This window comes from Chlorocebus sabaeus, chromosome 7 (assembly GCF_047675955.1).
Source record: "Chlorocebus sabaeus isolate Y175 chromosome 7, mChlSab1.0.hap1, whole genome shotgun sequence".
Taxonomy (NCBI): domain Eukaryota; kingdom Metazoa; phylum Chordata; class Mammalia; order Primates; family Cercopithecidae; genus Chlorocebus; species Chlorocebus sabaeus.
The window spans coordinates 90382872-90403928 of NC_132910.1; the positions used below are offsets into that span (position 1 = coordinate 90382872).

General features: G+C 40.8%; 1 protein-coding gene and 1 non-coding gene across 4 annotated transcripts in view; both read left to right on the top strand.

The window, feature by feature from the left end:
- The window catches only part of NAA15 (N-alpha-acetyltransferase 15, NatA auxiliary subunit), a 90818-nt gene that overhangs the window by 1762 nt on the left and 67999 nt on the right, over positions 1-21057 (top strand). The gene's annotated exons all lie outside the window — the stretch shown is intronic.
- LOC119623928 (U6 spliceosomal RNA) lies at positions 16186-16294 on the top strand. The gene has a single exon (XR_005240030.1). It is a non-coding gene; the product is annotated as a U6 spliceosomal RNA (small nuclear RNA).

Sequence of the window (21057 nt, forward strand, 5' to 3'; positions counted from 1 at the left end):
TCTAGGAAAAAAGTTACTTTTAAACCGTTAAAAAGACTAATTGGTGTGCAGGTAGAACTATAACATAAGTTTATAATAACAATTTATCTTTAACCTCTTCTTCACAGTTCTTTATTTTGAAAAAAAAAAAGAAAAGTTGAGAGAACAAGGAACACTCCTAAACCTTTACTTAAATTTAACACTTGATATTTTGCCATATATGTTTTCTCACTATGTATATGTTTATATACATTTGTATAAAAGTAAGTTGTAGACATAAAACTTATCTCTAGGCTGGGCACAGTGGCTCATACCTGTAATACCAGCATTTTGGGAGGCTCAGGCGGATGGATCACTGGAGGTCAGGAGTTCGAAACCAGGCTGGCCAACGTAGTGAACTCCTGTCTCTACTAAAAATACGAAAATTAGCCATGGTGGTGTGCACCTGTAGTCCCAGCTACTAGAGAGGCTGAGGCACAAGAATCGCTTGAACCTGGGAGGTGGAGGTTGCAGTTCCAGCCTGGGCAACAGAGCGAGACTGTCTCAAAAACAAAAAATTTCATCTCTAAATACTTCAACAAGCATCTCCTAAGAATAAGGACATCGTCTTGTATACTTTAACAGTCATTCTCTAATATTGTCTATTATCTGGTTCATATTAAGGTTTTCTTGAGTGTTAGCACTTTTTAAATAAAACTTTTAATTTTGAGAAGACTGTATAATCATATAGTTTAAGGAATAATACAGTGCACTTTACTCAGTTTTCCTAACACTAACACCTTGCAAAACCATGGTTCATTATTAAACATTGATACAATCCACCAATCTTATTCACATATCCCCAGTTTACTTGTACATGCGTGTGAGTGCTCGCGCACGCGGGTGCAGTCATCCTTTGGTATCTGTCGGGGGTTGATTTCAGGATCCTGCGAGATTCCAAAATTTGCAGGTGTTTGAGTCTGTTATATAAAGTGGTGTAGTATTTGCATATAACCTATGCATATCACCTGTACACTTTAAATATCTCTAGATTACTTATAATACCTAATGCAATATTAATGTTATATAGTTATGCTGTATTTTTAAAATTTGTATTTTTTATTGTGCTTTTTTAAAATAGTTTTTACCTATGGATGCAGACACCAAGGATAATGAGAGCTGACTGTATTTACTTCTGTGCAGTTATCCCATGTATAGATTGCACCACTACAATTAGGCTACAGAACAGTTCCCTCAGTCCAAAGTACCCCTCTGTTGCCCTTTTAGAACCACATCCAACATCTGTCCCACCCCACTCCCATCCCCTCTTGCTGCAGGCTCCAGCAATCAGTACATGTCCTGCATTTGTATAATTTTGCCATTCCCAGTGTGTTTACTAAAAATAATCATACAGTATACAACTTTTTGGGTTTAGAGATAGAGTCTTCCTCTGTTGCCCAGGCTGGAGTGTAGTGACTGTTTATAGGCTCTATCAGTAGGGCACTGTAACCTCAAACTACTGGGCTCAAGCACTCCTCCCTCTTCAGCCTCTGCAGTAGCTGGGATCACTACAGGGCTACTACATCCAGCTAATAGTTTATTCCTTTTTATTGCCGAGTAGTATTCCATGATATGGATGTACCACAGTGTGTTTAACCATCCATAGAATAGCAATTTTTGATTAAACATCTTAAATATTTTTTTGTGGTAGTGTTAGTGGGGCAAAAACCTGTAAGTTCATTGCTAAAATCACAGTGCTGTAGATCTGTTAATAAGTTACATGTGAGAGAAATGTGAAAATCACTAAATGAAAGAAAAGTAAAGGAGCTAAAATGTCCTTATTGTTCTCATACGTTAGGAATGAAGAAAGTATTACTGACCAAAAGGATAGTATTGATTTTTTGAAATTGCTTCAGTTTCTTGAGATTCAATAGTAAGTTAGTGCTTTTGATTTTAAGATTTTTTTTTTTTTTTTTGCCCTGATAAAGGAAACGTTGGACTTTTAATGTGATGTGTGTGCTGTATGTAATCAAGTGTTGCTAGGTTGGTAACTTCTTTTTTTTTTTTTTTGAGACGGAGTTTCGCTCTTGTTGCCTAGGCTGGAGGGCAGTGGCATGATCTCGACTCACCGAAACCTCTGCCTCCCGGGTTCAAGCAGTTCTGCCTCAGCCTCCCGAGTGGCTAGGATTACAGGCATGTGCCACCACGCCTGGCTAATTTTGTATTTTTAGTAGAGATGGGGTTTCTCCATGTTGGTCAGGCTCGTCTCAAACTCCCAACCTCAAGTGATCCACCTGCCTTGGCCTTCCAAAATGCTGGGATTACAGGCCTGAGCCACTGTTCCTGGCCACTTGGTAACTTGTTAAATCATTCCTGCAGCATTCAACTTTTGAGCTGCTACTTTGTTAGTTGTACTGTACTTGTTATGATAAACTTATGTAGGAAATGCAGTCAGTTTGTATTTCAAAATAAACTTTTTTTTTCCTTAATTTTTTAATGGAAACCTGGTTTACACATAAGTTTGCAAAAATTTTAGAGTTTCTGCAGCGGATTTGCCTGGCTTGATCTAGTCTAGTTGATCTCTAAAATTCAGGGTTTTTTTGTATATTTTTCCCTTCTTTTTTTTTTCCAATATTACTCTACTGTTTTCTGACTAAAGCATTGTCATAAGTTAGTCAAAATGCTTGCATAGTGTTTCTTGCTGATAATTTGTCTAGAAAAAGGACAGAGTGAATTTAATGTGATATATACTATGTAAGAGTTTATTTTATTTTATTTGTTTGTTTTTTTGAGACAGAGTTTTGCTCTGTTGCCCAGGTTGGAGTGCAGTGGTGTGATTTTGGCTCACTGCAACCTCTACCTCCTGGGTTCATGCCTCAGCCTCCCAAGTAGCTGGGATTACAGGCGTCTGCCACCACACTCGGCTAATTTTTTTTTGTATTTTTAGTAGAGATGGGGTTTCACCATGTTGGCTAGGCTGGTCTTGAACTAGTGACCTCAAGTGTTCCGCCCATTTCGGCCTCCCAAAGTTCTGGGATTACAAGTATGAGCCACTGCCCCCGGCCGTATGTAAGAGTTTAAGGAAGACTTGTGTTTACCAGAAGCTGTTTTTTTGTTTGTTTGTTTTTTTGTATTTACAAACTGTTTTAACTTATTTGGAAAATTAAGTCATTAGAAAATTATGGCCTTTGCCTACTGTTGATGCTATTTGTTTATCTAAAAGTTTGAGGATGTTACCAGATTTTTACACCACTTTGTTAGGATCTAGGTTAAGGGTAGGAAAAATGAGGTTGCCAGGGTAGAACGAAATCCACGCCTTATATTTTAAACCACTTGGAAAAAGTGGACGTACCCTAATGCCTTTCAATCAAGTGTTAGTAGGTTGGTTGCTGTTGCTGCTGCTTCCTTCTCTCTTTTTTGCTCTCCAAATGTTAATGTCAGTTATAAGAAAAATTTAAATTGGGAATAGTTAAAATATTGTACATCAATAAATGTAGTTTTGGACCTTAGCCTGAATGATTTATATTGTTATAAGTGTTAAAGGATAGAATTTTATTTTAATTTTTTTATTATACTTTAAGTTCTAGGGTATGTGTGCACAACGTGCATGTTTGTTACATATGTGTATACATGTGCCATATTGGTGTTCTGCACCCATTAACTCGTCATTTAAATTAGGTATATCTCCTAATGCTATCCCTCCCCGCTCCCCGCATCCCAGGACAGGCCCCAGTGTGTGATGTTCCCCACCCTGTATCCAAGTGTTCTCATTGTTCAATTCCCACCTATGAGTGAGAACATTCAGTGTTTGGTTTTTAACGGACAGAATTTTTCTTTCCTAGAAAAGTGGTGAGAGAAGTTAAAATAGCATTATGATTATGTTTGTGATTTGTCACTATTTGCCAGGTAAAATGAGAAATCTACCATTTGCCAGGCTCTGCTCTAGGTGCTTTAGAATAGCACTGCACAGTAGAATTTTCTATGATGATGGAAATATTTGTTATCTGCTTTAATACGACAGCCATTGGCCATGTGTAGGTTTGTTTTTTTGTTGTACTTGTTAAGACAGGGTCTAACTCTGTCACACAGGCTGGAGTGCAATGGTTTGGTCATGGCTCACTGCAGCCTCCACCTCCTGGGTTCAAGCTATCTTCCCAGCTCAGTCTCCCAAGTAACTGTGACTACAGGCATGCCACCATGCCTGGCTAATTTTCATATTTTTGGTAGAGACGGGGTTTCGCCATGTTGGCCAGGCTAGTCTTGAACTCCTGGGATCAAGCGGTCCTCCTGCCTCGGCCTCCCAAAGTGCTGAGATTACAAGTGTGAGCTACCGTGCCTGGCCTGGCCACATGTAATTATTGCACACTTGAAATATGGCTAGTGCAACTGAGGAAATGAATTTTTAATTAACCTTAATTTAAATTCAAATAGTCACATGTGGTGAATGGTTACCATTTTGGACACAGCATGCTTTATTTAGAGTCCTTTCTTAATTCTCAAAACTTTTCAAGGTGGGGACATTTTTATTAAACAAACAGACTGAGATTAAGCTAGTGTGAGTTACAGTCTGGAATAAAACTTTTTTTTCTTTTCAGGGCACTTAACATCACACACCTGCCTAGTGTTTAACTATTTAGGGGAGGGGTATGGGAGAGGGTGAGGGAATTCTTCGTTAGGCAAAAGAGTAGTAATACTTATTAGGTGGCTGCATATGTTGTATAATAGGTAAATTATTATTATTTTTTTTTTTGGGACAGAGGCTCCCTCTGTCGCCCAGGCTGGAGTGCAATGGCGCGATCTTGGCTCACTGCAAGCTCCGCCTCTGCCTCATGCCATTCTCCTGCCTCAGCCTCCCAAGTAGCTGGGACTACAGGCGCCCGCCACCACGCTGGGCTAATTTTTTGTATTTTTAGTACAGTTGGGGTTTCACCATGTTAGCCAGGATGGTCTCAATCTCCTGACCTTGTGATCCCCCCCGCCTTAGCCTCCCAAAGTGCTGGGATTATAGTCTTGAGCCACTGCGCCCAGCCCATTGTATAATAGGTAAATTATTTTATGTGATTTATTTTCTTTGGGAAAGTTGCTGTTTCTGCTAGTTAATGATACTTAGTTTAGCTTTAGTTGCTGATGAAATTTAGATTAGGAATTGTTAGCAAGTAGGTGTCCATATGCACATGAAAGGTTAACTGATTAAATTTCTTTGTGACAGAATTCCAGTTTTGCAACTAAGAGTGGACAGTAACTTTGAAATTGGTTTTAATATACTTTTGCTTGTACTTTGTATATTTAGAATATAACAAAAAATCAAAAAATGGAAACAAAGTTTGGTCTGTTCTGAAATCCCCTTCTGAACATAGTAGTTAATCATAAGTTTATTTATTTTTTTGAGATGGACTCTCGCTCTTGTTGTCCAGGCTGGAGTACAGTGGTTCGATCTCGGCTCACTGCAGCCTCCGGCTCACTGCAACCTCCGGCTCCCAGGTTCAAGTGATTCTCCTGCCTCAGCTTCCCCAGTAGCTGGGATTACAGGTGTCCACCACCATGCCCGGCTAAGTTTTGTATTTTTAGTAGAGACGGGGTTTCTCCACGTTGGCCAGGCTGGTCTCAAACTGCTCACCTCGGGTGATCCACCCACCTCAGCCTCCCAAGTGCTGGGATTACAGGCATGAGCCACCATGCCCTGCTGCCAATCATAAGTTTAAACTAGGATAAATTATTCCTTAAAAGTATACCAGAAAACAAAATGCAGTTTTGCTGTTTTATATATGTATATATAATGTGTATATAATTATTATAAAAATTACAAAATAATTTTTCTGTAAAAATCTAGTGAGGGTCGGGTGTGGTAGCTTATGCTTGTAATCCCAGCACTTTGGGAGGCTGAGGCAGGTGGATAACCTGAGGTCAGGAGTTCAAGACCAGCCTGGCCAACATGGTGAAACGCTGTCTCTACTAAAAGTACAAAAATTAGCCAGGCGTGGTGGCAGGCGCCTGTAATCGCAGCTACTTGGGAGGCTGAGGCAGGAGAATCGCTTGAACCCAGGATGTGGAGGTTGCAGTGAGCCGAGATCGCGCCATTGCACTCCAGCCTGGGGAACGAGAGTGAAACTTCGTCTCAAAAAAAAAACAAAAACTAGTGAGAAGTGAAAATCTTTTAATAATGTGGTAAATTTATTCTTTGCTTGCTTTTTAAATTTGTGTGTGTGTGTGCGCGTGCGTGTGTGCGCATATGCGCGTGGGACCAGGATTTCACTATGTTGCCCAGGCTAGTCCTGAGCTCAAGTGATCCTCCTGCTTCAGCCTCCCAAGTAGCTGAGATTATGGTACATGCTACTGCGCCTGGCCTGTTTGCTTACTTTTTAATTTTTGTTTTTCTAGAATGAGATGTAGTATGAATGAAGAAATAAATATATGTTTTTGTTTTAAACTGACAGCATATAGTTTTAAAATTCTGTATTGTGTTAGAAACCTGAAATGTTTTAAAAAATGATTCTTTTGCGTCAAGAGAGTGGGTTAAAAATACTTGCTTGTGCCGAGTGACCACAGTTCAGTTTTCAATAGTAGTAGATAGACAACACTATATTTTCAGAAAAAACAGACTAAAGCTTAAAAGGGAACTGAATTTAATATTCCATTCTTTAGATGTGTCAAAGTGTTGAAGTCCTGGGTCATTATTGGGGCTCAAACTAGTTATTTGATGACAATAGAATTGCCATCCAAACTATTGAAGTGCTGGTTAAGGAACAGTTTCCAGAGAGGCAGGAATGTTTCTCTGTGTGATTAGGGGACTGGAGAGATACTGTCCAGCTGGCCTCAACTGAAGGGATCTCTCTCCTTAGTGTGCAGTCTTATATCTTTTAATATTTCTGCTTCTGACAATGCAGTTCTGACAGCATTGATTCAATATATCTTCTTTCTTCATAAAGGCATTTTTGGACATGAAAAGCTAGGTCATATAAAGGGTCATATATGTGCAAAGGACTGTTGAGAATTTTCTCCCCCAGATACCTGCATGACTCATTTTTCTTAGTTGTTTTAGGACTTCTGCTCACATGTCCTTTATTTATTCTTGATTTTAAATTTTATTTTTATTATTTTTTGAGACAGGGTTTCGCTCTGTCATCCAGCGTGGCATGCAGTGGCACAATTTTAGTTTACTGCAACCTCCGCCTCCTGAGTTCAAGCGATTCTCCTGCCTCAGCTTCCCAAGTAGCTGGGATTCCAGGTGCTTGCCACCAGGCTTGGCTAATTTTTGTAGTTTTAGTACAGACTGGGTTTCACCATGTTGGCCAGGCTGATCTCAAACTCCAGACCTCAGGTGATCCACCTGCCTCGGCCTCTCAAAATGCTGGGATTACAGGTGTGAGCCACCGTGCCTGGCCTAATTTTTTTTTTTTTATTATTTTTTGAGACAGGGTCTCACTCTGTTGCCCAGGCTGGAGGTCTGGAGTGCAGTAGTGTGATCTCCGCCCACTGCAACCTCCGCCTCCTAGCTTGAAGCAATTCTCCCACCTTAACCTTCCGGGCAGCTGGGACTACAGGCACATGCCACCATGCCCAGCTAAACAGGTGTCCTTTAAATGTTATTTAGAGGCCTTCCTTGGCTAGCAGTCAGTCCTTCTCACCTTATTTTCTTATTTCTTACTTTATTCTCATTTATCAGCTTCTTACATTTACTTGTATATTTATCACATATTTTCCACAATTAAAATGTAGGTTTTCTGAAGATAAGGATGTCTGCTAATGGCTCTATTCATATTGGTTAAAATGATGTACCATAGTAGGTGTTTAATAAATATTTGTTATGTGAAGTGAGTGTGAAAACAGTGATTACAGGGCAAGAGAGAAAGATCTTTGGATTGTGTGCTTGCATAAATATTTGGAAAATGGAGTTAAGCTGGGCTTTGGCATTACAGAGTACATTATTATATGAAGTAATTGTAGGATATTGGGCAGAGCCTGTATTATGTGGTAAGACTTTGAAGTTTAATTTATGAATGAATGATAGTATTTGTTTACATAGTCTTTCTTTCATCATAAAAGCATAATAAGAGGAAAATTTTATTATTGTTTCTTTGGTTTTGGCATTGGAGGATACATGGTATCAGGATTAAATGAGTTGGTTGTGAGGAGCCTGCTGCTGTATTAGAATCTTCAGATAGTAGGACTCAGTCATAACGTCATTTCATAGAGCTTTACAACCGATTCTGACACGAAGTCAGGGTTGACGACCGCTATATATGATATTAAGAAATTGACCTGTTATAAAATTTAAAATATAAAATGTTGAAGAGCTGGGCACAGGGGTGCATGCCAGTTACTCAGGAGTCTGAGGCAGCAAGATTTGGTTGAGCCCAGGATTTCAAGGCTATAGTTTGTGATTATTGCCCCTGTGAATTGCTACTGCACTCCAGCCTGGGCACCATAGTGAAACTCCATCTCTTTAAAAAAAATTAGAAGGAAAATAATTGTAGTGTAGAGTTGCTTTGTGTTTTTCAGAAAATTTAAAAATCAAGTTTAATTCTTGGTATGCTGAGAAGCTGGTGTGGAAGAGAGAACAAGTCACTTAACAGTGAGCTCAGCCAGCAATCAGCATTCATATCTAAATACAAGTTTGCTCTCTATTTACAGGCAATATACTGTGGAGGAGACAAACTTAAGATTCTTAGTGAAAAATGGTTGTGAAAAGGATGTCAGTTGCCAATTCTGATAGTAAGAAGGGTGAGTGAAGAGGCTTAAATTCAGTGATAGTTATCAGTGTAAATGTTAGGGCATGGAAGGAATTTTATACTGTGGTTGTATTCTTTTGGAAATTTCCCTGAAATGTCAGCTGTAGGCTTAAACATCTAAGTTGTTTTATGATACGTGCTGTACAAACTTGTATTAAAGTTGTAACTTTAAGAACACTAGTCTAACTTGTTGCATGTGGTTTTTTTCCTCCTAGGTAAGATAGGAAATTGTATTGTTCACTACTTAATGTGGCATTAAAATAATCCCTTATACTTTTAATTTAATTAAAGCAATCTTTCCTTTCCTGGTTATTTAGAAGTAAAATAGCTTGTAATCCCAGTGCTTTGGGAGGCCAATATGGAAGAGCTCTTGAAGCCAGGAGTTCGAGACCAGCCTGGGCAACATAGCAAGGCTCTGTCTCTGTAAAAAATAAAAAAGTTACCTGGGTGTGGTGGTGGTGCAGACCTGTAGTCCCAGCTACTTGGGAGGCTGAGGTGGAGGACTGCTTGAGCTCATTGCAGTTTGAGACTGCAATGAGCTATCATCATGCCGATGCACTCCAGCCTGGGTGACAGAATGAGACCTTGTCTAGGGGAAAAAAAAAAGTAAAATAAAAGTTGCAGTGCAAGAATTAAATGATGGACAGGTTGATGTTTTTGTTATCTCATGGGCTCTACTGCTTTTTTTTTTTTTTTTTTTTTTTTTTTGAGGCAGAGTCTCGCTCTGTCGCCCAGGCTGGAGTGCAGTGGCCGAATCTCAGCTCACTGCAAGCTCCGCCTCCCGGGTTTACGCCATTCTCCTGCCTCAGCCTCCGGAGTAGCTGGGACTACAGGCACCCGCCACCTCACCCGGCTAGTTTTTTGTATTTCTTAGTAGAGATGGGGTTTCACAGTGTTAGCCAGGATGGTCTCGATCTCCTGACCTCGTGATCCGCCCATCTCGGCCTCCCAAAGTGCTGGGATTACAGGCTTGAGCCACAGCGCCCGGCCTGCATTTTCTTTGGTTAGTATAATATGAGCAAATCTTCAGTTGAAATAATATGAAATTTCTACTAAAACACTTTGGGGAAATAGTATTATTTGAAGCCAGTAATATTTTTAATTTTAAAGATTCCATTTGATTTTATTACTGAGGAGATTGTGTAAACATTCCTGAGTGGCATCTGTAAGAGTTGTTTTATCTGATTACATAAAAGGAGAAGTGAAAGTTTGCTTTTAAAAACAATAGACCTAGGGAAAAAAAGCCTGGCCTTGGTTGGTTGTCTGCTTTTACACATGGTTGCTGTTCAAATTCAAATACTTTTTTTTCCTCTCACAATAAAATGGCTTACACTTAAAATGGGACTCTATTTTTCAGAGAGAAGTTGGGTAGTACAAGATTACCTTTAATTATCAATGCTTGAGGACCAAGTCAGAATTTTTAAGAAGGGGTACATTAAGCAAAGCAGTATTTATTTAGTATCTATTTTGAGCCAGATTTTATGCTAGACTTTTTACTTGTTAACTGATACAAAGTTTGTGACACTCCCTTAAGGAAATTGTAGGTATAGCCAATACTTAATGACGACATTGTTACAGTATATTTCTTTCTTTTTTTTTTTTGAGATGGAGTTTCACTCTTGTTGTCCAGGCTGGAGTGCAATGGTGGCGCTATCTTGGTTCACCGCAACCTCCGCCTCCCTGGTTCAAGTGATTCTTCTGCCTCAGCCTCCAGAATAGCTGGGATTACAGGCATGTGCCACCATGCCCGGCTAATTTTGTATTTTTAGTAGAGACAGGGTTTCTCCATGGGCTGGCCTCTAACTCCTGGCCTCAGGTGATCTGCCCGCCTCGGCCTCCCAAAGTGCTGGCATTACAGGCATGAGCCACCGCGCCCGGCCTTTTACAGTATATTTCTTTTTTTTTTCCCGGCCTTTTACAGTATATTTCTTTTTTTTTTTTTTTTTTTTTTTTTTTGGAGACGGAGTCTCGCTCTGTCGCCCAGGTTGGAGTGCAGTGGCGCGATCTCGGCTCACTGCAAGCTCCGCCCCCCGGGTTCACGCCATTCTCCTGCCTCAGCCTCCCGAGTAACTGGGACCACAGGCGCTGCCACCTCGCCCGGCTAGTTTTTTTTTGTATTTTTTAGTAGAGACGGGGTTTCACCGTGTTAGCCAGGATGGTCTCGATCTCCTGACCTCGTGATCCGCCCGTCTCGGCCTCCCAAAGTGCTGGGATTACAGGCTTGCGCCACCGCGCCCGGCCTACAGTATATTTCTAAATGCTTTATATACAGGTAATTCCACTGTATCGGAATATAGAGATTCCTAAAAGTCTCTGCGCTTTGCAGAGTCATGCAATAAAAACCACAGGGCTTATGGGAAAAATGAGGTTGGCCACAACATTAAAAAACGTTATTAGTGACAGATTAAAAACAAAGATAAGAACTTAAAATGGTAGTACTGTTTTACATATGTTAAATGGTTAACAAATACATAATACTATGATGTAAATATTGCACTTTACTTTGGATAAGACAGTGCTTGCTTGCAGAAGTGGACATCTGAAGGATTACAGTTTGTGAATCATTGTGAGGTGGAGAAAGGCAGGTTGTCTGAAATCTGATGGAAAGTTGTAACATCACATGTGGATGGGTGTGGTTCATTGTGGCTCACAGCATACAAGGGGAACTCAGGTAGTTGAGGTGTGTGTCTGGGTGCTGCTGTGTATGCCTATGAGACTTGTTTTGGCTAGGTGCTGTTTTCTGTGTTCATCTAGATTTTCTAACAGATGAAAGTCACAGAAGCAAACATGAAATTCAAAATGCTCAAAATGCTCCCCATCAATTGTGTTGGAGCCAATGTGTGTTTTCAAGACAAGCATTATAACAGAATTTAACTGTACATGATTTCACTTAGAGTTGTAGAGATCATATATCCTGTGTTTGAGTAATTCTTAACTCTGAAGTATGGCTGTTTACCAAGAGCCCTGGTCTTACGTCCAGTACCTGAGATAGTGCCACATTCTTTGCCATCTTAGGTTGCCACTGTCACTAAATGAAAACCAAGGAGACTTAAGCATCTTCCAACTTTTTGTTTCTTAGGGAAGCTTTTTAGTTGAGATGGAGTCTCGCTCTGTTGCCAGACTGGAGTGCAGTCGCGTGATCTTGGCTCACCTCAATCTCTGCCTTCCAGGTTCAAACAATTCTTGTGCCTCAGCCTCCCAAATAGCTGGGATTACAGGTGTGTGCCACCACGCCCAGCAGATTTTTGTATTTTTAGTAGAAATGGGGTTTCCCCATGTTGGCCACGATGGTCTCAATCTCTTGACCTTGTGACACTCCCTTAAGGAAATCGTAAGTATAGCCAATACTATAGAATCATCTAGTAGATTCCCCAGAAATGCTTGTGGAACAATTTCTTAAATTTTTACATGTTTAAGTTGTTTCCTATATCCTTGATATTTGAAGGACAGCTTGGCTGGATATAAAATATTTGATTCACATCCATCACCTGTCCTGTCTCTTCTATATGTATGACTTTTCTTTGATTCTTTGAAATATTTCTTGTGCTTCGGCCTCCCAAAGTGCTGGGAATACAGGCTTGAGCCACCGCACCCAGCCTAGGGAAGTTTTATTTTATTTTATTTTATTTTATTTTATTTTTTGAGACGGAGTCTCGCTCTGTCTCCCAGGCTGGAGTGCAGTGGCGCGATCTTGACTCACTGCAAGCTCCGCCTCAGCCTAGGGAAGCTTTTGATAGAGGCTAATTCATTTTAAAGATTTCTGTGGGGAGTCTAAGTGACATTTTAAAACCCAGGAAATAGGCCAGGGATGATGGCTTACGCCTGTAATCTCAGTGCTTTGAGAGGCAGAGGTGGGAGGATCACTTGAGCCCAGGAGTTCTAGGCCAGCCTGGGCAGCATGGTGAAACCCTATCTGTACAAAAATTCAAAAATTAGCCAGGTGTGGTGGTGCGCGCCTGTAATCCCAGCTACTTGGCAGGCTGAGGTAGGGGATTGCTTGAGCCTGGCAGGTCCAGGCTTCAGTGAGCAGTGTTCATGCCACTGTACTCCAGCCAGAGTGACAGAGTGAGACTACGTCTCCTCAACAACAACAGCAACAACAAAGGCTCGGCAAATCTGAGTAAAAGAGAAAAGCAGTACTTCTCTAAACTACCTCACAGAGTAGGTAGTGAGATACGTATACAAGTGCATGGCAAATGGTAAAGCTTGTGTATTATTAGTACTTGCTCTTTTGTAGATGTAGTCTATTTTAAACCTTAGCTTTTTCACTGAATTGATCTCATCTTTGGTTTATGTTATATTTACTCTGGGTCTTGTATTCTGTTTGATGGTTTTATTTGCTTTATTTTTTATTTTTATTTTTTACTTAAGAGAGTTTATATTTTTGTTATGTATACTTTTATGTATACCTTTAAAACTCCTCTTCGTCTCCCCCCCTTTTTTTTAAATTTAGGTTTCTTCCATTTGGTTTATCAGCTTTAAATTAGAGCCACTTAGTTTCATTTTCTTATGTGTGAGGTCTTATTCCAGTTTTTTTTTCTGTCTCTTTTCCTGTGATTTTTTGAAGTTATATTTACTTTGTGAGAGTATGTCATTTTCCATACTGTTCTTCCTCATCAATACCTTTGTTTTAAATTTAGTACTACAATATTGTTAAAGATTTACAGATCTTTTCTTGAAGTTCTCAATCACTTCTTGGTTGGATAAAGCTCATCATCTAGTAGATTCCTCAGGAATGCTTGTGGAACAATTTCTTAAATTTTTACATGTTTAAATTGTTTCCTATATCCTTGATATTTGAAGGACAGCTTGGCTGGATGTAAAATATTTGATTCACATCCATCACCTGTCCTCTCTCTTCTATATGTATGACTTTTCTTTGATTCTTGAAATATTCCTTGAAAATATTATCCTGCTTGTATCTTGCTTGTGTTGCTAATGCCAGCCTGATTTTATTTCTTAATGTATGACTTGGTTTTTTTCTTAGACATTCAATAAATTTTCTTGAGTTACAGTTTTGAGTATTGGTAGTTCTGTTCTATTTCATTCTTCAGTAATCTTTGACTATTGAATCTTACTTGCCTCTCTTCTTCCCCCCCACCCCCCCAAGATGGAGTCTGGCTCTGTTGCCCAGGTTAGAGGGGAGTAGTGCCATCTCAGCTCCACCTCCCAGGTTCAAGCGATTCTCCTGCCTCAGCTTCCCAAGTAGCTGGGGTTACAAGCGTGCACCACCATGCCCGGCCAATTTTTGTATTTTTAGTAGAGACAGGGTTTCACCGTGTTGGTCAGACTGGTCTCGAACTACTGACCTCAAGTGATCCACCTGCCTTGGCCTCCCTGAGTGCTGGGATTACAGGTGGGAGCTACCGCACCTGTCCTCTCTCTTCTATATGTATGACTTTTCTTTGACTGTCTTCACCTCTATTTCTTTTTCATTTATGTGAAAGCATTCCTGTCTCTTTCATTTCTGTCTCTTTAGATCATATCTGTTCTATCTGTTCCCTGTAGGGCATCTTTTGTAATTTAGTCTTCATTTAAGTTCAGTTTGTTCATGTTTTACAAGTTCCTGTTATTTGTCTACTCTCTTTAAAATTTTGAGTTTCTCATTTGAGGTGTTCTTTTATGTCTGCATTTGTTATTTAATTACTTTAAATTTGCGATGGATATGGTGATATTAATCTTTCCTCTCTAAGGGTTTTTGGTGTATTTTCATCTGCCCAAATATTTTACTTTTTATTTCTTATAAGTAATTTGGTATGAATGCTGAGTTCTTTTTTCTGTTCAGGTTGTTTGTGCTGGATTTTACTGTACCAACAATATTGTTATCTTATTTTGTCTTATTTTGGTGATGGGGTTAGGGTGGCCTTCTCAGTCTCTTAGTTCAAGAGCACTCTGATTTGTTGCCACAGTGAAGTGTAGTTTTAAAAATAAATTAACACCTACCCCCCCAACAATCCCCGCCGTAGTTCTGTCTTGTTTTAGTAGGCCATTTATGCTCTGGTCACTTCCTTTTTTCCCTTTATCATCAACCCTCCAAATGACACCTCCTTCTCTCCCAGAAACTGTGCCTTGCTAAAACTGTTGCCTTTGATCTTACATACTTTCTAAGTGTATTATTTTTGACTTCCCAGTAGCCATTGCTCTCACTGTCATGTCTCAGATAAGCCGTCAGTACTTTCTCTCAGATGGGGCCCTCTCCTGATGGTAAATCCTCGGTCATATTACATGTAATTCAGTTACCACTAGGACCATGCTATACTGCTCTTCTGGACAGTTCCCATTGAAGCTTCTGGTCTTTGATGTTTATGCTCTTACATGTAAATTGGAGTTTTTAGTCATTTCATCTCCTTATAATGCTGTGGGGTCAGCTATGGATGATTTTATTTGCTCTTATTCTTGGCCTATATGGTTTTTATGAGGATTTGTGGAGCGTGTGGAAATTGGAGGATGGTGGACCGGGCACAGTGGCTCACGCCTGTAATCCCAGCACGTTGGGAGGCCGAGGCAGGCGGATCACGAGGTCAAGAGTTCGAGACCAGCCTGGCCAATATAGTGAAACCCGTCTCTACTAAGAATACAAAAATTAGCCGGGTGTGGTGGCACGTGCCTGCAATCCCAGCTACTCAGAAGGCTGAGGCAGGAGAATCGCTTGAACCCAGGAGGCGGAGGTTGGAGTGAGCCGAGATCATGCCACTGCACTCCAGCCTGGGTGACAGAGCAAGACACTGTCTTGGGGGAAAAAAAAAAAAAAAGCAAACCCAAATTAGAGGATAGCCATTAACCTATAGGGGACTTAATCCGTGTTTTTTATGTGCTATACTTGAAAATATTTGTGTTTGCTTTAAAATAATTTGCAGGTTAGGTTTTATATAATTGGATAATTGGTTATACTTCTGTTTCTGTGTCCCACCGCATTGTTCTCTCTTCAAACTCTCTCGGAAGTATTTGTCGTGGAAATAACTATGAGGTTATATTTTATAGCTGTCTGTCAATCATGTGTATAATCTTTGTTTTGCAGATTTCTACTTTTATCAAGCAGGAGTCTGAAATGCCCCTTTAATGTTCTTTCTTCAAGTGACATAATTTCATGTTACAAAACAATTGAAATATAAAATCTGGCACATTTAATGATACATTAACAAGAGTATAGTATTCAGAAAGCGGATGGTGATTGTTACACTGAATTTTGCTTGCTAGTAAGACCATATATGTAATTTTCACTTCTGGGTTCAAAACTTCCAAAGATACAGACCAGTGACACCCTAATGCTTGTACTCCACAAAAATATTGGTGTAAAGTTCCTACAGATCTTTCTTGTCTTTTTAATTCTGAGACTACGTATTTATTACCTTTATAATATTGAGATGCTTTTTTTGTGTGAAATACGCCAAAAATTTTTTAATGGCTTATTTGGAAAAATAAAAATTTAGCAATTCCATTTCAGTTTCCCAGTTTGTTTTTTTTTGGAACACTATTATACTATTTTTTAAAATATAGAGTGCTTCTTTGGCAGCACATATACTAAAACTGGAACAGTACAGAGAAGATTATTAACATGGCCCTTGCACAAGGATGACATGCAAATTCATGAAACATTCCATATTTTTAAAAATATACAAAAATTAAGTAAAATATAGAAACATGGCAACAATATTATATCAACTTCATAGGGTGGTCTAAAATGTCAAAGGAGGCTGGGCACGGTGGCTCATGCCTGTAATCCCAGCACTTCTGGAGGCTGAGATGTGCTGATCACTTGAGGTCAGGAGTTCAAGACCAGCCTGGCCAACACAGCAAAACTCTGTCTCTATGAAAAATGCAAAAATTAGCCTGGTGTGGTGGCATGTGCCTGCAATCCCAGCTACCTGGGAGGCCGAGGCAGCAGAATCGCTTAAACGCGGGAGGTGGAGGTTGCAGTGAGCCGAGATCGCACCACTGTACTCCAGCCTAGGCAACAGACCGAGACTCCATCTCAAAAAACAAACAAAAAACAATAACAACAACAAAAACCTAAAACTTTCATATATGGAACAGCTAAAAGAACAAAGCTGTTTAGCTTGAATAAAAGAAAACAGAATTCTTACGGAGTTATAATCCCTTATCTAGTTACAGGGCGATAGTTTGGATCAGTATATCTAAAAACATTTTTGTAGGCTGGGTGCTGTGGCTCATGCCTGTCATCCCAGCACTTTGGGAGGCCGAGGCAGGTGGATCAGCTGAGGTCAGGAGTTTGAGACCAGGCTGGCCAACATGGTGAAACCCCATCTCTACTGAAAATACAAAAATTAACTGGGCATGGTGGTGCATGCCTGTAATCCCAGCTATTCAGGAGGCTGAGGCAGGAGAATCATTTAAACCGGAGAGGTGGGGGTTGCAGTGAGCTGAGATCACACCACTGCACTCTAGCCTGGCAAAATTTTGTATTTCTAGTAGAGATGGGGTTTCAGCACATTGGCCAGGCTGGTCTCGAACTCCTGACCTTGTGATCCACCCACCTTGGCCTCCCAAAGTGCTGGGATTACAGGCGTGAGCCACCATGCCCGGCCAAAAGTTGTATTTCTTTTATTTTTGCTTTATTTATTTATTTAGAGACAGGCGCTCACTGTTGCCCACACTGCACTGTAGTGACATGGTCATGGCTCACTGTAGCTTCATTGTCCCAGGCTCAAGCAAACCTCCCACCTCAGTCTCGTGGGTGGCTGGGATTACAGGTGTGCACCACCATACCTGGAGAATTCTGTATTTTTAGTAGAGATGGGGTTTTGCCATGTTGCCAGGCTGGTCTTGAACTCCTGGGCTCAAGCAGTCTGCCCATCGTGGCCTCCCAAAGTGCTGAGATTGCAGGCGTGAGCCACCACACCCAGCCAAGTTCTATTTCTTAATATTGTGGGTTTCAGTCGCCATGATCTCATGATATGGTGTTTCAGCTCAGCCGTGGTGCTGATGCACTGTGCCTAACCACTGAGAATGTCTCTTTCTGGAATTCCTGTTACAACAGGTTCCTAAAGCTCTGTTTGTTTCTTTAAACATCTTTCTCTGTGTTTTTCAGATTGGATAAATTTTATTGCACACTGATTCTTTCCTGTTACCTTCTTTCTGTTTTTGAGTCCATACAGTGAGGTATTTTCTCCTTAAAAAAATTGCTTCAAAGTGTTCACTGTTGCTTCCTTGAGCATTTTTATGGCACTGAATAGAAAGTCTTAGATATCTCTTTCATCTTTGCCTTGGTATCTTTTTCTTTTCCCAGGCAAGTTGAGACTTTCCTCTTTGCGTACTATTTTATTAGACCCTGGATCTTACTTCAATCCCGTGGAAAATGTTGATAACTTTGTTTTAGCGATTTGGTTAGGTTCAAGCTTCAAGTACCAACTCCTCTTTGGGATGTTGTTCTAATATCAGTTTATTTTTCAACATCTTTGCAGTCCTGGCCGGGCGCGGTGGTTCACACCTGTAATCTCAGCACTTTGGGAGGCTGAGGCGGGCGGATCACGAGGTCAGGAGATCGAGACCATCCTGGCTAACATGGTGAAACCCCGTCTCTACTAAAAAAATACAAAAAAATTAGCTGGGCGTGGTGGCGGGCGCCTGTAGTCCCAGCTACTTGGGAGGCTGAGGGAGAATGGCATGAACCTGGGAGGTGGAGCTTGCAGTGAGCCGAGATCACGTCACTGCAGTCCAGCCTGGGCAACAGAGTGAGACTCCATCTCAAAAACAAAAAACAAAAAACAAAACCAACATATTTGCATCCCTATTTGAGTCTATTCCATGTATGTGCCGCCTCATAGCCAGTCTGGTGCCTGGACAGAGTATATGTTAGTTCAGTTTTCAAAGTCTTTAATATTGTGAGTAGGGTCGTATTCTTGCATGTATAGGTTAGCGGGCAAACCTAGGGATTCATAAACAACTTTGTGGTGTTGCTTTTCCCAGTTCTTTCTCTGATCTTTCTGAATGTTTCCCCAGGTTATTTACTTGTTTTTGTTGAGACAGAGTCTCACTCTGTCGCCCAGGCGGCTGGAGTGCAGTGGTGCAATCTCGGCTCACTGCAACCCCTGCCTCCTGGGTTCAAATGATTCTCCTGCCTCTGTCTCCTGAGTAGCTGAGACTACAGGCGCACACCACCGCACCTGGCTAATTTTTGTATTTTTAATAGAGACGGGATTTTACCATGTTGGGCAGGCTGGTCTTGAACTCCTCAGGTGATCTACCTGCCTTGGCCACCCAAAGCGTTGGGATTATACGTGTGAGCCACCGCGCCTGGCCTCGCTGGTGTTTTTTGAGACTGGGTCTCATCGTGTTGCCCAGGCTGATCTTGAACTCCTAGCTTCAAGCAGTCCTCCTGCCTGGGCCTCCCAAAGTGTTGAGGTTACTGGTGGGAGACACCTCGCCCAGCCACCTCTTTTTATTCTCTGGCTAGAAAGCTGGGCCTTTAATAAGCTATTCTGTGACTGTGTCTGTCTAGAGATTTATTCATTGTTTTAATCTTCTCAAAGAACCAACTTTTGATTTCACAAATTTCTTCTGTTTTTCTTATTATTATTATTTTTTTTGCCAAAGCCAAATATTTCTAAATTTTTTCTGTTTAATCGATTCTGTTTTTATCTTTATTATTTGCTTCCGCTTATGTTGGGTTTAATTTGCTCTTGTTTTTTCTAATTTCTTAAGGTGACGTCTATTAAAAATTTCCATTTTAAAAATAGTTTCCATTTCTTCATTGAGATTTTGTTTCTTCTTAAAAAAAAATTCATAGCCTTTTACTTATTTTTTTGTAGAGATGGGTCTCACTGTGTTTCCCACACTAGTCTCAAACTCCTGGCCTCAAGTGATCCTCCTGCCTCAGCCTCCAGAAGCACTGGGATTACAAACTTGAGCCATAGTTCCTGGCCCTTATTTGTTTTTTTTTTTTATGAGACGGAGTCTCACTTTGTTGCCCAGGCTGGAGTTCAGTGGCACAGTCTCTGCTCACTGCAAGCTCTGCCTCCCGAGTTCATGCCATTCTCCTGCCTCACCCTCCTAAGTAGCTAGGACTACAGGCGCCCCCCACCACACCCAGCTAATTTTTGTTTTTTGTATTTTTAGTGGAGATGGGGTTTCACCATGTTAACCAGGTTGGTCTCAATCTCCCGAGCTGGTGATCCACCTGCCTCAGCCTCCCAAAGTGCTGGGATTACAGGTGGGAGCCACTGCGCCCTGCCCCATTATTTGTTTTTTGTTGCATTTTTGTTTTACTTTAAATCCTTTAGTGTTAGATAATAGTAATTTGTTTTAAAGTCTCAGCTATTTCCGTCATTGTTATTAATATTTCTGACTTTTTAAAAAATTTCTTTCTCCTGTAGGTCATGGGTTAGTTTCCTGCTTGGAATTTATAGTAATTTTCCTCCCATAATTTTGCGTAGTATGGATCCTAGGATATTTAGTGTCTGGAGCCTCTTGCCTTTCTTAATAGAGTTTTGTTTTGGCAGACAGTTAATTTGCTTGTTTATCAGCTTCTTCTTTTTGAGACTTGTTTTTAAGTTTTAATAAAGATGGGTTGATATGGTTTGTCTGTGTCCCCACCCAGATCTTATCTTGAATTCCCACGTGTTGTGGGAGGGACCTGGTAGGAGGTAATCGAACCATGGGGGCAGGTCTTTCCTGTGCTGTTCTCATGATAGTGAATGAGTCTCATGAGACCTGATGATTTTAAAAAGGGGAGTTTTCCTGCCCACGCTCTCTTCTCTGGTCTGCTGCCATGTAAGACATGGCTTTCATCTTCTGCCATGATTGCGAGGCTTCTCCAGCCTCATGGAACTGTAAGTCCAGTAAACCTCTTTGTTTTGTAAATTGCCCGGTCTCGTGTATGTCTTTATTAGCAGCACGAAAATGGACTAATACACGGGTCTGGATTAATCTTATCCTAAGGTGTGAGCTTTCTGGATCTCTGCTGAATTCTGCAGTCTTTAACGTAGTCTCTTAACTTGATACTTAGAATTCAAATGTCTGCCCGCCATGCATGAGCACCAATAGTTGTTACACTCATGCTACTTGGTAATTGTTCTTTGCCCAGCTTTCATAGACCTTTGCTGTGTACCTGTTCAGCTTACAGTGTGTGTGTATTTTATTTTATTTTTGAGATGGGGTCTTGCTCTGTTGCCCAGCCTGGAGTGCGGTGGGGCAATTTTGGCTCACTGCAATCTCCATCTCCTGGGTTCAAGGGATTCTTGTGCCTTAGCCTTCTGAGTAGCTGGGATTACAGGCATGCACCACCATGCCTGGCTAATTTTCACATTTTTAGTAGAGATGGGTTTCACTGTGTTGGCCTGGTTGGTCTTGAACTCCTGACCTCAAGTGACCCGCCCACTTTGTCCTCCCAAAGCACTGGGATTGCCAGCAT